This window comes from Mirounga angustirostris, unplaced genomic scaffold (genome assembly GCF_029215605.1).
Source record: "Mirounga angustirostris isolate CCGP_5_RB_7025 unplaced genomic scaffold, mMirAng1.0.hap1 SCAF_12, whole genome shotgun sequence".
Classification (NCBI taxonomy): domain Eukaryota; kingdom Metazoa; phylum Chordata; class Mammalia; order Carnivora; family Phocidae; genus Mirounga; species Mirounga angustirostris.
The window spans coordinates 35,189,047-35,205,000 of record NW_026991720.1 but is presented as its reverse complement, the minus strand read 5'-3'; the positions used below and the strand labels follow the sequence as shown (position 1 = coordinate 35,205,000).

General features: G+C 32.7%; 1 protein-coding gene across 1 annotated transcript in view; it reads left to right on the top strand.

Moving 5' to 3' along the window:
* FOXP2 (forkhead box P2) overlaps positions 1-15,954 on the top strand; it is a 547,142-nt gene that overhangs the window by 62,103 nt on the left and 469,085 nt on the right. Inside the window, exon 2 of the mRNA XM_045864381.3 lies at positions 4,821-4,965. The gene's annotated coding sequence lies outside the window, so the exon portion shown is untranslated. The remainder of the gene's footprint in view (positions 1-4,820; positions 4,966-15,954) is intronic.

The following is a 15,954-nucleotide window of genomic DNA, read 5'->3' as shown; positions in this document are numbered from 1 at the left end:
GTCTAAAAGATTATAAAAACATATTTGGAAAACCTTGTCAGATATGGTGTATTCTGCAAATATTAATGGTTGGAGAAGTGTTTGAAGATATTTGGTGGATATGAGGGTTATGAATTTGAAATTGTCATTGGAGAAACAGGAAGAGGACTATCATTGTAGAGGTGGAAGAGACATTGTTTTTAGAATGCTTTATAGAGACATCCTTTGGTATATATTTAAGAAAACTTGAGTACTCTTGATTAAAGAGAAGGTTTGAGATACAATTCTGAAGATATATAGGCCATTATTAATTTGAAGAAGAGTCAGAACCAGAATATTCAAGTGAAGATGTTTAAGAGGCAGCAGAGGATAAAGAGCTGAGTCAAAGAGAGAATGGAAAATTGCACTCACAGGCTGTTTTAGATAATGAAATTAAATAGCAAGCATTTCTTAACATGTAAATGGATTATATACCAGAAGATGTTTTACTGGTTGGTCACAATACAGACCATACTTTCTTTAAGAAACCATGTTATACATGGCTTTTAGATCATAGGCTAGCCCTTCATTTTGACCGTGATGTCAAAAAGGGGTGGTCCATCACCCTTATAGAGCTTGCAAATATTATTTGTTAATATTTATCATTTTTAAAAAATATATGAAACTTGTTAAATCTTAAAAATTAAATCTTTCTCTCTATGTCTCTGTCTCTCTCTCTCACATACACACATGCTTTTCCAGCCTCTCTTGAAGACTAAGCCTGCATTCCTACACAACAAATGAAGTAGCAAATACAGTCATCTGACGGGGGTTAAAAACCCCCTCTTTGGAGACTTTACCACAGAACCCTACAATTTTGTTTTCTCTTGCACCTAGCTGCTTAACAGTTTTATTTTTGGTTATTTTATGAAAACATGTATTTGGAAAATGTCAGGTTGGGTGTATTCTGCAAAGATAAATGGTAAGAGAGTTGTTTGAAGATATTTGATGGATGCAAGGGTGATGAATTTGAAATTGTCACTGGAGAATTGGGGAAAGGACTGTCATTGTAGAGGTGGTAGAGACTTTATAGAATCATTGGTACATATTTAAGAGAACTTGATTGCTCTTTTGTGAGTGATATTTTTTGATCCTCATGATGTATTTTTCTACCGTTATTATTCTTTCTAGTAATATTTGTCTTGAAACCTAACCACTGCATGCAATAATTTTTAGAAATGAGACATGTTTGGATTACAAATGAGATAGCAGGAATAGATTCCCTATCATTCTAGTAGGCTTGGATATACCCTCTTGCCTTCTGTTGCCTGTAAATCCTCTGCAGGACTTCATTCTTCATTCCCTCCTTAACTGTTGTTGGTTGTTTCCTTGGGCTAGAAAGAATATTATCAGATTTACATTTCAGAAACCAAACAAAAAAGTAAAAAACTTAGATTGTATTGTGGAGTGTGGGTTAGAGGGAGTTAAGACTGGAGGAAGGAGATTGTATATTCAGTAGGAACTTTAAATATGGGGATCACGAGACAGGTGTGGACTGGATATATACATTTGGGAATCATTAGCAACAAGTAGAGGTTAATGCTGGAAGTAGAGTGCCTGTTAAGAACAGAAGAGAAGGGGCGCCTGAGTGCTCAGTCAGTTAAGCATCTGCCTTCGGCTCAGGTCGTGATCTCAGGGTCCTGGGATCGAGTCCCGCATCGGGCTACTTGCTCAGTGGGGAGTCTGCTTCTCCTTCTCCCTCTGTCCTTCCCCCAACTCTTGTTCTCTCTCTCAGATAAACAAATAAAATCTTAAAAAAAAAAAAAAAGAACAGAAGAGGAGTAGAATGAAGTCGTGGGAAAAGTGACATTGAGGAGGTAGCTCTAAGAATAGGAACTAGCAGACACTGCAAAAAGGTCTGAGGGGTAGGAAAGGAATCCAGAAATAAAATCTCCCTGTAAGCCAGAGGGAGAATTTTAAGGAGGAAGGAGTGAAAAATAAGCTGAGTGAATGAGAGAAGTTCAGCAAACCAGGAATTAAGAATTCACATTTGGATTTGTCAGCTTAGGAGGTGATTCCTATGCTGATTATAAAATGTTTAACTTCTAGGACATGAGGATTTAGTAAACCTTTGGCCATCTGTGTGAATTTGTTAATGTGAAAAGAATGGAATCTTGTTTATTCTAATCCCAACCAAATATTTTTGTCACATAATAGCATCATGGAAAAAAAGAAAAACAAAAATTTTTTGATAAAAGGAAATAAATGATGAATGAATAATAAATTAATGATACTTCTAGTGAATATATGAAGTTATCATCTAAACCGGGATGCTTTTAAGAAGGAAAGGGATAACTATGAATAATTATAATAAGTATGAATCTCATCTATCCCAGGTAATCAAGGAGGAATGCTCACCTTGGTTATAGCTCAGGTTTATTCAGTGCTAGCTATGTGCCAGACACTGAGATGAGTTCTTTACCAGTTCATATGATTTAATGACTAAGGTTTTGGTTGCCAACATTAATAATTCTGTCTTTGTATGTTTTGCATTTACTGACAAAAATGCTATATATAGTTTTGATGACCTTATAGAACTTAACTCTTTATTTAACAAAAAACCCACAAAATTTGGTAAATACAGTATACCAAATTATGTCCTAGGGAATGGAGAAATGAAGATGATTAATACATGATTCTCATTGCTAATGATCTACCAGTGTAATTGAGAGAATCTGAGAACAAAATTCAGTATAATGTGGTAAGGTGTCATGATGATCGTGTAGTTTGTGAAGGCCACAACTTGTATTTTATACATTATGTCCTGTCTTTTTTAAAGTTAAATTTATAGTGTATTTGAACTTTGTAAGGTAGAGTTTGCTTTTTGTTAAAAAAAAAAGAAAAATTCACTAATGGAAAAGACAAGGTATAGCCAATTGTATGTTTAAGTGGGGTTTTCTCTACCATGGAAACTATGTTCTGTGTATGTGCACACTGTGTGTGTGTGTGTGTGTGTGTGTGAGAGAGAGAGAGAGAGAGAGAGAGAGGGAGGGAGGGAGAGAGAGAGAGAGATCAGTTCTATATCACAAAGGGATACATTTCCATATCTATAATGTAATTTTAGCCACACTCAAGCTATATTCTGTGAAGGGTCTGGCATATTTCTCTGACACATCTGGTAGATATGTGTGGCATTAATTAGCATAGGTATTGCTATAAATGACATGTCAGTCCAGGACAACAAAAAGTATTTGTTGCTGATGTCAATCATTCATCCTTTGTCAGTTCAAAAGGCTTCCCTAAAGGAATGAACATTGATCTTCACTGATCCAAAATACAGCAAAATCATTTCTCTGTTCTAGAAACAAAAGTGGAACTACCTATGTTTGAAAAGCCATATGGAGATATTCATACAGAAAGTGCACGTTTATAAATTTGAGTAGTAAGACTGTTAAATTAGATCAAGATTAATTGAATCTTTTGAAAAGAAAACAGTTTTCTGTAATCCTAATCTAGTCTTGAGTGTTTTCTTCCTTGGAGCTTTAATTTTTGGTAGCCCAATTTGTATTTTTGTTTCACCTTGAAATAATTTTGAGGTATGCCAAGTAAATGATTGCAAGTATCCCTTACAATGATTAAAAACAAAGGTGATCACACACGTATCAATCCATGACTATATTGATGGCTTAAAGAGGTACTCTTCTGTCTACATATATCTGTTTTTTTTATTTGGCTATTCTGATAGAGATATCGATTGACTTTGTTTACTATAATCCCATCACATTTATCTTTTTGTAATAATAATCACAAGTGTAATACTCTTAAATTTCTAAGCAAAAATTGGCTTTAAAAAAGGACATATTCCCCCCAAAACATCTATATTTTATTTCCAATTTTTCTTCAAAAGCTCCCCCTACATTCTAATTTATTATTTAATGGAAAGCAATATGAATGACTTTAAGATAAGGCAAGAGAGTGTGGTCTAGGGTATGGTACAGTTGAAGACATTTATCTTAATATTTCATTTTAATGAGGCAGAAAATATCCATTATTAGAAAACTATAATTTGATAAAATTTGTAGAATACAATTAATTCTCTTAAAATTATGAATGTTCATACCACCAAAGGGCAGATAACCACATGTCACACTTCTGTGTCCTTGTAAAGGTAGTATGTGTTTCATTTTTATGTCTTACAGATTTGCTAGAGAATTAACATGAAATGGGATTTAGGATGTACCCATGTTATATCCTTTAATTTGATCAACATGCTTTGTTTAAATAGCAGTTCCTAACCTTTGTACCATCTTTAAAATTTTTACTCCAGGTCTCTTGCCCTGCCTACAGATCCTCTGCTATCTGTTTCTGGTCTGTCTCATGCTTTTGAAATCATCTTTTTTTATTATTCCATTAAAATTTTTAAAAATGGATTTTCCTTTACACTTTTCTAATCATCCTGTAATTCTTTAGCTCTAAGACATTAAAATGAATGAGTAAAAATATTTGATACCTAATCGTCTCTGCCAGTCCATTCAAACTCATGGATTTGCAAAATTATGTTAAAGTCTTTTAAAAATACATTTGAGTAGGCTTTTGTAGTCATTTGGATTTTGAATATTAATTTTCTCTTGCTATGCTGCTTAGCCATAAAAATGAAAAAGAAGATAGATGTGGGTTTCTTTTAGTGGTGTTAATTTAAAGTACTTCATTTATTTATTATAATATTCAACAATGGCAATTCTTATTTTCTCTGTTCACATCAGATCCAACAGAAAATAATGAGAAGCCCCCACCCACCAGCACAGTAAGAAAAAGTTTGATGCATTTTGGAATAATTGATTAAAAGTATAATTTCCCCCTAGATCAAACAAATAATAGAAGTCTGTTGAAGCTTTGTCCTGACCTATTCTGGAAGTAGAAGAATACCCTGGAGAAAGGAGCATTGTAAGCACAAAGAATAAGACTCCTCAATCCTGGGAGAGAAAATTAAAGTCTAACCCTCCAAATGTAAGTCATCTGTACTCTATTTTCCATCCCTCAGTTTTTGTGGCTGTTCAGGTATTAGTAGAAAAATATGTGATAAAAATATTTGGATTTTTTTTCTGTACAAAATATACAGATGTTTTGGTTGGTAACTTTAAATTCCTATTTGTGTTAACATTTTCTAAATAGTAACATAAGTTAATGCTTTGCAATAATAATATTTAATGTAAAATGGATTATTTTTAATTTTATCTTCTGGAAGAGAACTGTTACAAATTTTGAGAGTATTCTGATGAAAAGAAGGTAACTTGCTTTGATTTAATATCTGCAATTGTGCCATCATAATCCCTTTTTGCTCTAAACTTTCTTTTCTTTTATATTTCTTTATATCTGAGAATAAGACTATCTTAATAAATCTATTTAAATCCACCTTCCCGTAAGAGAGACATTAAGTCCTTTTTTTTCACTTTGCATAGTGAAACTGAATTGGAATGAATTTGTATCCATAATCCACTATAAAAATATATAAATTTTGTCAGCTTAGTGTACTTGGAAAGACTGATTCCCTATCTTGTTAGAAAGAACTTAAAAGATGTGTTTTTGTGATTATATAGAAAGACAGAATTCAGTTGCTGTTTAGAAATTGGTAGAAAGAATGATAATCAAAGGCAATACTTGTTTTAGGAAAATTATTTGGAAGAAATTTCTTGGCAATCACGACTTTTATCTGAAAAGTTACTTAGTGCATCATCCTGGTGATAAGGCACTTGATATGTAATATAGTGGCTTAACTGCCAGAAATTTGACTTTTGCTTAACAGTTGATAACCCTTTTCATTCCTTGGTGAAAGAATCGGTGAAAGAGTATTGTTTTGATTTTTAAAAGTCTGAACCATGAAAATCAATACTTACTAGAGTTGAATACAACCAAATTATACGTTTCCCCACCCCAATTATCTTAAAAATTGAAACATGAATTTTTGTAGGTTTTGAATGTGATATTCTTATTGATACAGCATCTGACAAAGTTGTCAAAGTAGTCTGCAGTAAGAAATCTTCATAATTTCTAGGTTCACATTTAGTCTTTTGTTTAGAACGTCTGATAGAGCCTTGAAACTCTGTGGCCATTCCTGACAGTCTATAGTTGTGAGTTAGGATTTTTTAATTTAGCAGAAACCATGTATAAAAAAAAGAAACTTTTGGTTATGGTCTTAGATACTTAGTTCTAAATTTTTCTATCATTGAACTTGATAGAGATGCCTTGGAGAAACACTACAAACATTATTATTCCTTTCACTGATATGAAACAATTGCTCCTCATTTATAACTTTAATATCTGTTATTGAAAAGTATGACAAAACTTTTAAGAAGTTATTTAAATTTGATGAGTGAGTAGTGAATTCTTATTTACAAGTTTGAGGTTGATGAAGGATTGGAGAATGTTATTGTTTACAGAAAACTTTTGCTGATCCTCTGCTCTACAGCAATGCAAATAAAGTATAGCAACAGTAACATGGTTGAATCCCATAAACATAATGTTGAGTAAAAAAAACCTAAAACATGTATGTATGATTTCTTCTTTATAAAGTTCCAAAACTAGACTACAGTGTTTAGGATGCAAGAAATGATTACAACAAAATTAAAGATAATAGTTAAATTCTAGGTAGGTGATAGAAATTGGGGAGGAGTTTCTAGGAGCTTCTGGTGTGTCAGCTACATTCAGTTTTTTCACTAGGCTGGTGTTGCATGGATATTTATGCTATGAAAAGCCATTAATGAAAAGCTAGGTGTGTCTCTGCTAATATCAGGTATAAGGCAAGGATGTGCTTACCATTCCTATTTAATATTATATTGGAATATACTTAATATTATACTGGAAATCCTAGCTAAGGTAGTAAGATAAGAAAAGGAAATAAAAGGCATATATATTGGGAAGGAAGAAATACAACTATTTGCAGATAACATGATTGTCTATTAAAAAATCTCAAAGAATCAACCAAAGAAAACCTCCTGTAACCAATAAATGATTTTAACAAGGTTGCAGAAAACAAGATTAATATACAAGTCAGTTGCTTTCCTATGTACCAGCAATGAACAACTGGGATTTGAAATTAAAAATACATAAAGTTTTTTTACCATTATATTAGCACCAACAAACCTGAAATCCAGGTATAAATCTAATTATATGTATATATATAATATAAATTAGGAAAACTACAAAATTCTGATTAAAGAAAATCAAAGATCTAAATAAATGAGGAGATATTCCATGTACCTGGAAAAACATACACAATATATGATTATTATAATGTCATGTCTTCCTTTCTTGAGCTATATATTCAACATAATCCCAATAAAATCCCAAAAAGTTATTTTGTGAATATTGTTAAACTGATTCTTAAGTTTATGTGAAAAGACCAAAGACCATAAATAGCCAATATAATATTTTTTTAAAACATTTTTATTTTATTTTTTTAAAGATTTATTTATTTATTTGAGAGAGCGAGAATGAGAGAGAGAGAGTACATGAGAGCGGGGAGGGCCAGAGGGAGAAGCAGGCTCCCCGCCGAGCAGGGAGCCCGATGCGGGACTCAATCCCGGGACTCCAGGATCATGACCCGAGCCAAAGGCAGTCGCTTAACCAACTGAGCCACCCAGGCGCCCCAGCCAATATAATATTAAAGAAGAGCAAAGTTAGAGGACTACGCTCCCTGACTTCAAGACTTCGTATAAAGCTACAGCGATCAAGACAGTATGATATTGATGAAAGAAGAGACAGATCATTGGAATGTAAAAGAGAGCCCAGTAATAGACTTCACAAGTATAATCAACTGATGTTTGACAAAGGTACAAAGGCAATTCAATGGAGAAAGGACAGTCTTTTCAAAAGTGGTACTGGAACAATTGGACATTCATATGCAAAAAAATCTAGACTCAAAACTTTTACAAAAATAAATTCAGGGTGGGTCATGGAGCTAACTGTAAAATGCAACATTATAAAACTGTTGGAAGATAACATAGAAGAAAATCTAAGTGGCCTTGAGTTTGGAGATGATTTTTTAGATAAAATGGCAAAAGCACAATTCATGAAAGAAAAAATTGAAAAATTGGACTTCAATAAAATGAAAAACTTACACTCTGAGGAAAACGCTGCTAAGAGAATGAAAAGACAAGTCACAGACTGGAAGAATATATTTATAAAACACATGTCTGATAAAAGATGTGTATCTAAAATACACAGAGAACTCAACAATAAGAAAGCACATAATTCAGCTAAAAAGTGAAGTTTTAGAGTTAATGAAAGAAGATACAGAGATGGCAAATAAGCGTATGAAAAGATGCTCAACATTTATTTCACTAGGGAATTACGAATTAAAACAATGAGATACCACTACATACCTATTAGAATGGCTAAAATCCAAAACACTGACCATACCAAATGCTGTTAGGGATGTAGAGCAACAAGGACTCTGATTCATTGTTGGCAGGAATGCAAAGTGATATAGCCGCTTTGGAAAACAGTTTTGCAGTTTACTATGAAGCCAAACATGTATACAATACTTACCATGTAATCTAGCTATTGCACTACTCGGTAATTACCCAAATGAGTTGAAAACTTACGTCCACATAAAAATTTGCAGAACAATGTTTATAAAAGCTTTATTCCTAATTGCACAAACTTGGAAGCCACCAGGATGTCCTTCAGTTGGTGAATGAATAAACTAGCTGTGATACATACATTCAATGGACTATTCAGTGATAAAGAGAAATGACCTATTAAGCCACAAAAAGACATGGAGAAACATAAATGAATGTTACTGAGTGAATGAAGCCATCTATAAAGGCTGCATACTGTATGATTCCAACTATATGACATTCTGGAAAAGGCAAAACTATGGAGACGAAGAAAAGATCAGTGGTTTCCAGGGTTGTGGGGAGGGACTGATGAATAGGTGGATTTTTTTAATTTTAATTTTTATTGTTTTTTTGAATAGGTGGATCTTTAGAGTAGTGAAACTGTTCTGTATAGTAATGTAAGGGTGGATACGTGACATTATGTACGTCAAAGAGCTGTACAACACTAACAGTGAACCCTAGTGTGAACTCTGTACTTTAGTTAATAACAGTGTTTTAATATGAGTTCATCAGTTATAGAAAATGTACCATGCTCTAATGCAAGATGTTAATAATAGTAGAAACTTTATGTATTCTGCAGATAGGGAAGAGAATGCATATGGGAATTCTGTACTTTCTGCTATAGTTCTCTGTAAATATAAAACTGCTCAAAAAATTTTAGATAATTTTTTGCAAGTCTAATATAATTTAAAAAATTAAAAAGCAGTCTCAATGATTCTGTTAATTAGAATTCTGAGAAAAAGTAAGATAATTTCAGATTTGATCTATCGACACTGAATATTCAAAATTAAAAACATATAATTTAAAATCAATATTTTGTGATCTCACAAAGCAGTGTGTTTTATTTGGGGGAAGTGCTAATGTCCATAAAGGGAGTCTTCTATACTTGAATACATTTAGTAACTTTTTATGACAATTTATTTATTTAGCGTAAACTTGTCTTTAAGATAGACATTTCAGTTTTGATTTTAAAAATATTTTTTTCATTAATATAACCCAACCTCATTCTGTAATAATGAAATACTCATCTTTATTAAGTTGTTCATAGCTTCTTTCCTTACATTTTAATGCATTTTATGCAGTGGTCTATCATCCTCAGAAATGCTTTTTTACTTAAGTGGGACTTTAATTTGTTAATTTTAACATTAGTATGTTGTAAAAGAAATGGAAAACACAGATGCTCTTTGTATTCGTTTTTTGAATACAAATTTTCAAATACAGATTCAGTTTAAAAATACCAGATACAGACTTTTTCCTAGTCCCTTTTTAATTTTTCTTTCCTTTCTTCTTTCTTCCCCTCTTCCTCTTTTTCCTTTCTACTTTCTCCTTTCTCTCTCAGTATATTCTATTGTTTAATTTCTCAAGGAGTGAATATAATCTTATTTAACTAGTTGACATTAACAGAAACCAGGAATTTATTATTCATAAAAAATGAAATAGAAAAATCCCCCTTTTCTTCAGATTCTGGATATAGCTAGGCTCAACACAAATGTCTAGGGAGAATGCATCTGTTGCTATTGCATTTTTTTTTTTTTGTTTCTCTGAAAACTTGGCATTTGTAATATATCTATGATTTTGATTTGTCTTGGCCAAAACCCAGATTACCAAGGAATTACATTTTGAACATATTCAACTAAGAATTATCTTTGTAGCATCTTTTCCTTTGCCATATTGAAATTTTGGGAATAAAATCAGATTTTGTTTCAGAAACCAGCTATGTTTCTTCATAGTGCCAGAATGATTTTTTTTTTTTAAGTTAAAGAGACACAAAGCAATACTTAAAATCTAAAACTTATTTTAAGCATACCATGTAGGAAAGAGTCCTATTTTTGCATTTGACAGACCTGGGTTCAAATGTTTGCTCTGCCATGTAATTTTTTATAGTGATCTTGGGTAAGTTTGGTATGTGAGGAAAAAAAAAATTTCTTTATAGGGTTAGATGAAGATCAAATCACCAAACACAAAAAATACCTGCACATAGCTGGTACTTAATTAATGGTAGTGGTCTCTGTCTTGCTTATTTTCATATATGTAGAAGTGTGTGTATCAATAAATGTGTATGTATGTTTATATGTATGTATGTGTTTATATACATATATGTATATTTATCTCTGTGTTTCTCTTTCTCTATATCCATCTATGTAGCTCTATCTCTATATACAGTAATGTGCAATATGTAGTCATTTATTTCACTTGTTAAGTTCTGAAGCAGAGCATTCTTCTGGAAAGGATGTAGTTCTGGAATTTAGGAAATATGAATTCTGTCACCACATGGAAATATTTAAAGACTTATTATTTCTTTGTATCCTAGTATTTCCATAACTTTATATTAATCTACCTAGAATGTTTGTAATGTTTTAAAAGATCGAAAGAATATGTTTCCTTTATAAATACCCAGCAGACAACAGAAGAATTCTTTTTAAATCTCATTCAATGTGTAATTCAGAGAATGATGTATTAGTACATCTTGACTGGAGTTCAAAAAGATGTGCATTGGTCAGTTTGAGAAGATATATGGGAATATGGAAAATAAAATAACTTATTAATATCTGAAAAGAGACATGTCAGTTTTAACAAGACAAAAAAATGCAAGGTGGGAGTTGAGTCTTTCTGCAAAATAGACATTTACTATGATTTAGTTTTCACTAAATAGCAAGGCACCAGTTTCTTGAGGCAGCTCTTTGTACAACTGTCTCCATAACTGATCTGTATCTTTGTAGAGTAGAAATGCAACAAAATAAAGTGTTAACTCTCCATATTCTCTTACAATAATGTAGACTTTTTAATAAAAGCAACTGTTAATATCTTAAGAAAGTAGCTCATATATCTTGCCTGAATATCTTACCTGAAGTTGTGTCTTGTGACTTCTGAATGACTACCTTAAATCTTAACTAATAGCTGCTCTCAGACCCTCAAAGAAGGGTTGTAACAAAGAACAATGCTTAAAGAGGCAGGAGTGAAATTTTATCAGGCTAAGTATTTAGAATGAAAGCCTGACTTGCTGTTTTGAAGTGATTATTATTTTTTTAAAAAAGCAAAAAAAACTAGTTCAAACTTGTTTTCCCTATACCTCTTTATATTTTAAAGACAAGATGGTGAGAGCAAAACTTGTTTAACCCAAAGTGGTTGGTAGCCTCCAAATCCATTTGAAAGACCAGTTAGTGACACATTGAATCCACTTCCAAGTTAATGATGCAAAATTATATCTGGGACAAGGGCCTCAGTATTCCTGGGATGAATACCTTCTTTTAGTGGGTCTGTCAATGATCTAGTTTTGTAGAGTTGACAGTTCTCCCCATGCAACCACTATTACTTATGTGCTCCATTTTGATTATAGCCCTGTGGAACAACATAAAGGAGCAACAAAGTGGTCTTGGATCAGGTATCAAAGAATAGTTTGAAGGTGTATGTTCTCCACAGATAGGATCTAAAGGTCATTTCTGCTGGACTTTCTTAAATGTTTAATGATTTTATTATTGAACAACTTAAATGACTGAAATTCTCTTTTGGCAAATCAGAGTATATCTTTTTTTTCTATACATGGGCCATATTTTAGGTTTGTCCAAAAGGCATTACATTTATTAAGACTTAATACTTTTACCTAAAGTAAACATCCATCAGCCATGTCAGATAACTCAAGCTATATGAAAACATTTGTTAATCTGCTGATCTGGGCAAATTTGTTAAGAATGCTTTTCACTAAAACATATTTTAAGTATTCTCTTTGCTCCAGAATCCAAAGTGATAGCTTTCTTTAAGATTTTTATTTTAAAATATTGTAAACATTCAGAAAAGAACACAGTAGGCACCCACATATCCAAATTGGACATGTTAATATCTTGTTATATTTCTTCAGATTTCACTCTTTTTAAGAAATACAATACCACAAATATAGTAAAAGCTATGTGCTTTCATCCTGTTCCTTTTTCTCTCTCTAAAGGTATTTACTACACTGAAGTTGGTGTTTATCTATATTCTTACACTTTTGTTTTCTTTTTTGTTTTTAAGGTGGTTTTTTTTGTTTGCTTGGTTTTTTTTGAGAGAGAGGCGGGGAGAGGGGTAGGGGGAGAGAGAGAATTTTAAGCAGACTCCACACTGAGTGCAGAGCTGGACGTGGGGCTCCATGTTACAACTCTTGAGATCATGACATGAGCTGAAATCAAGAGTCAGCCACTTAACCGACTGAGCCACCCAGACGCCCCACACTTTCGTGAGGTTTTTTTTTGTGATTTTAAAATTTATGCAGCTGGCATCATATCAAGTCTGCCCTTCTGAGAAATCTTTTCTTTCAAAATTATATTTAGAGGACCTACCCATGTTGATATATACAGGTCTGATTTTTTGGTTTTTTTAAAGTAAGCTTTTATTGATATATATATACAATGTACATATATATATATATATATATATATATATATAGTACATTTGTGATTTTTGCAGTTGTACAATGAAAATTGCAAAAATCATAAATTTCATCTTGATGAGTTTTCATAGAATGAGTGCATCTGTGTAACTAGTACCTGGCTCAAGAAATAGCACATAAACTAGTACTGTAAGAGCCTCCCCGTCCTCCACCAGGGAAACCTTATCCTGACCTCTCACAACATGGATGAGTTTTGTCTGTTTTTGAACTTTATATAAATGGAATAACTTAGCATATAGTCTTTTGTGTTTGGCTTCTGTTTTTCATACTAGGTTTACGAGCTTCCTCCATGTTAGTGCGTCCATCTAGGTATTCCATTATAGGAATATGCCATTGTTTATTTCCATTTTGGGACATTCAGGTTGTTTTCTTGTTTTTAACTATGAGGCATAATACTACTCTGAAGACTGGTGTACACGTCCTTGACACATTATGTGTGTCTCTGTAGCTAGGAGTAGAATTTTTGTATGACAGGGTATCTACATCGTAATGTCAATCCAGTGTCTGTTTCGTAGGTTATCTGTATCATAGCGTCTTCATTAGCGGAAAGCGGTCTTCTAAAATAGTTGTCACGGTTTACCTTCTCATCATCATTGTATGGGAGTTCGAGTTGCTCTATATCTTGCAACACTGAGGTTGTCTTTTTCCATTTTTGCTGTTTTGTTGGATAATAGTTAATTAGTTTTAACTGCTTTATAACATTCCATGGTTTGAATAATGCATGCTTACTTTAAAATCCTTTCCTTGGTAGATGAACAATTTGTTTTTCATTTTTTACCATTTCAAACAGTATTATAGTGAATATATCTGTATATATCTCTTCATGCACATGTTTGAGAGTTTTGCTAAGGTTGTAACTTGAAGTAGCATGTCTGAGTTTAATAATGCCGTGTATTTATTTTTTCAATAGACTTCTATATTTCTCGCTAATGGGGTTATACTATGAAGTGATAATTTTAGTTCTATTATAAATCATACTCATCAAGTACAGAGAATAAATGTTGCTTATTTAAAAGGCATTATGTGAACTTAATATCCTAGAATTTGGGGTAATATTAGTGGGGAGAGATGAAACATGCTGCACAGCACCTGGCATATAGATTAAATAAAGCTTCCATTACCATTTTCACTGTTAAAATTACTCATGATTATATTGCTATAAAATGCTTATTCTAACCTCCATGCAATTCATGTAAATTCTCCCACCATCCATTTAAAGGTAGCTTCTTTAATTTCTTTCTTTACTGGAGTTTTATTTTTCCTGCATACTGGAGACCTTGAATCCATTTGATCTTGATTTTTGATTACCCAGCTGCATATATACTGAGCTAGTTTGGGAAGTTTATATAATTTGAAAAGCTTATATAATTTGATTAATAGATTTACACGTTTGTGACATTCTTACTGAAGATTTGATCCTGAGCAAAATGGTGATGTGGAGCCCAAATTTGCTTTATTGTTCCCATTGGGATTTGTGAAAATAACATGTATTTTTATAATTTTATATTTTCTATTAGAGGTAAGAACAGAGTCAATGTTAGTAGAATGACCAAAGCAAGACCTTTAATTTAGATTTTTGAATTTGATACTCTCAGTGAGGTGGGTCAACATTTGTCTCAAAGAAAGGAAACTAATTAGTTTATTTGTTGCCATTACTTTTTTTCTTACAATTTTCTTTCTTTCTTTTTTTTTTTAAAGATTTTATTTATTTATTTGACAGGGAGAGAGATAGTGAGAGAGGGAACACAAGCAGGGGGAGTAGGAGAGGGAGAAGCAGGCTTCCCGCGGGGCAGGGAGCCCGATGCGGGGCTCGATCCCAGCACCCTGGGACCATGACCTGAGCCGAAGGCAGACGCTTAACGACTGAGCCACCCAGGCGCCCCTTTTCTTACAATTTTCATTTCTCTCATGGCGATTTTTTCCATGATCCTTATTTAGTCTTGATCTAGTCGACCCCTAGTTTCTTTCTTCAAATGAGAAATGCATATTGCTATATAGACTCTCTTTTAGTCACTATTCATTCCTCTTGTTCATCATGGACAGCAACACTGTTTCCACTAGCAAATGTGTTTTGAATTAACAAACCAAACTTTAACTCAGAAATCCCATGTTTATTTTTCAGAATAAAATTGTGCAGGTTATCTAAGAACTCCATTTTTCCAGTTTCTTAATTTTTCAAAATCTTTTATACTTAACTGCTTACTAGCAGGCTAGTGCAAAAGGCAATTTTGGTTTTGTTGTACAATTTTAAGATAACATTTCTATTGCATTCCTGTTTTTATGAATATTTTCTTACGGTTAAAGTGAATCTGAATTTGAATTTATCAGTTTTTACTATTTCAAATCTAGGTATATTTGTATTTACATAGATCATGAATTGAGGCGGTTTAAGAAATACAATTTCTCAATAGTTTCATTATAGAGTTGAATGCTAATGTATATGCTTTTAAAATGCAAATACCTGAAAAGAGTAATTTTTGTTGCCCACTAGATTTTAAGAATCAGTGTCTAAGGCATTTCCACTTTCATTATTTCCATGCAGTATTATATAAAATCCTGTATGCTTTCTTCAGTCCTGTGTCCCCAGTGCACAGAGTGGTGTTGGTATACTGTCCCCATTTAATAAATGTTTGGAGAGTGAACTGCTTTTAAGTGTTCTTTTTCAGAAAAGGACATTGTCTCTTTACCCTGCACTACAAAGTGATTGGTAGCCTTCTACCTTGAGGTGCATAGTCTTTGGAAGACTATGTTGAAATGAATATGAATTATAATGGCTGAGCACTTAACATCCTTTAAGGCTGTGGTTGAAGAAAATGATCTTTGTTAAGTGAGCCAAAAATAGTTACTTTCAGTTAAAAAAAAAAGTGCAAATTGAAAAACTATGATGTATTATGGGGGTTCCTGTTTAGCTTTTAAAAAATGTAGAAATAGAAACACTGCTAGTGTCAATCTACT